This window comes from Lactuca sativa, chromosome 5, assembly GCF_002870075.4.
Source record: "Lactuca sativa cultivar Salinas chromosome 5, Lsat_Salinas_v11, whole genome shotgun sequence".
NCBI classification, from domain to species: domain Eukaryota; kingdom Viridiplantae; phylum Streptophyta; class Magnoliopsida; order Asterales; family Asteraceae; genus Lactuca; species Lactuca sativa.
The window spans coordinates 223,030,660-223,032,818 of record NC_056627.2 but is presented as its reverse complement, the minus strand read 5'-3'; positions in this window follow the sequence as shown (position 1 = coordinate 223,032,818).

The window sequence follows — 2,159 nt, the reverse complement described above, 5'->3', positions numbered from 1 at the left end:
AATGTTCCAGCATACCTCCTTGGTTGCATGGGTATTGTTGTTGTGGCTGCATAATTAGTTGCCACATCTTGTCTCTCCTCAGATGATTATATGGGATTCTTCCCATTAAATTTGCGCTTGTTCGTACCAGATTCTGGAGAGTCAGCTATAAATCCCACTTGGATTTCTGTGCTGGTCAGTTAATGAGCTATTCACTTGGTACTGTCATATGTTGAAGGCTTCAATGCGATCACCATTCCTTTGATTTGTGATTCTAGACCCCAGATATATCGCTTAATCTTCTTGTATTCGGGGGTTACAAGAGCTGGACACATTATCGCAAGGTCGTTGAACCTAGCGGTATAAGCATTTGTCTCGGAACCCTTCATTGTTAGGTTCCACAGCTCTTGTTCCAGTTTTTGTATTTCCTCTCTTAGACAATAATCCTCTACTAGCATCCTCTCCAGTTCTTCCCATTTCATGGAGTTTGCAGCATCAATTCCTATTGTATTAACATGATTGTTCCACCATGTTAACGCTGCATCAGCGAAGGTACACACAGCAAATCGTACCGTACAGTCGTCGGGACAGAAGCTTATTTGAAATACTGATTCTGCCTTTTCTATCCACCGAGTCAAGCTAACAACCTGTTTCGTTCCATGGAAGCTCTTAGGTTTGCAATTCATAAAATCCTTGTAGGTACACATTCTGGCGGTCCCTACATTGCCATCATTTTTAATTCCTCCTCTTGTGACATTAGCTAGAGCTGCAGTGATTCTCTGAGCTATGATTTCTTCAAGTTCTGATGTACTTATTAGAGGGTTTGTTTCTGGTGGTGGAGGTTGTGGTTGTTGTTGTTGTTGTGGTTCTGGTCATTAGTTAAGGTTTGGACGAGTGCTACTTCTTCTAGGCATTTTGTTTAGTTCCTATACATTTTGGATCACCAAGTGTTTAGTCTATCAAATATTACTCCCAATTTAAATAGTTCATATGATTTGATCATAATAAAATATAGTTGTACACCTACACCTAGTTGTGATAAGATATATGCACATATTGTAACGCCCGCAAATCCGGGCTAGTCAATTTGAGGCAACAGGGGTCGAAAACGACTTTTCGACAAAAGATTATTTAGAATAAATAATCTTAACCAAGTTCTAGAATATGTCACAAGGTTTCCGTACATATAAAGAACACTGAAATCCGAGTTTTAACGAAGAAGTTATGACCCGTCGAAGTTTCGCGACGGAACCGGCACGACACTGGGAAGCGTAATTAGGGAATTTATGATAGAGCAAGTTTTAGCCTTAGCGATATAAACAAAAGTCATAGAGTATGTTCAACTAAGAACATCGATAAAAAGAACGCCCAAATCTGACTTCGTATGATGAAGTTATGATTTTTCGAAGTTTCGGATTAGCAGTGTACAGCCCGAAATTCGTATATTAGATCGAGCGGTTTTTGGCCTACACGACCTGAACGAGAATCGAAGATCTCGTTAAGATTAGCGTAACGAGAAAAAGATGGGCGAAAACGGACGTCGGATGAAGAAGTTATGAGTATTTAACGGACCAATCCTGTCCCGGCCTGTTAATAATATAAAATTTAAAATTGAGTCAAAATTAGCCGACATAGTCTAAATGAAAGTTGTATAGTACGTTCCCACCTTCGCGTGGATATAAAGAACGTCAAAAATGGAGTTCGTATGAGAAAGTTACGAATTTTTAAAGATTAAACTCGAATTTGCGAAGCTGTTGCTAGATGCGATGACGTGGCCAAATCTCAGTCGTCGCTTGCTGAGCACGCCTTGCTTCGGATGGGTGACACCTGTCCTCGCATACGCCCCGAGTAATCCAAAGACGCCCAGCGTCCGAGTACGCCTCGCGTGCGAAGTCCCCACGCTCCGCGTTCTAGCCTTCCTCGGTCCAGGAGAAGCCACGTCGCACCACCGAGCCTTCGCCACCTATAATCTCTATCCGAATTACGCCCCGCGTAAGGTCCTCGGTACGCCCAGCGTACTCTGAGGCTGCGGCCTATAAAAGGGAAGCGAAGCCTCTCGGATTTTTCACACATTCCACCACAACTTTCTCTCTCTACTTTCTCTCACTACCCCCTAACCCCCTCCTAAGCCTAGGTAAACCCCCTAGCACCCTAAGGAAGCCCCGAGGCTCCCGGAGTCC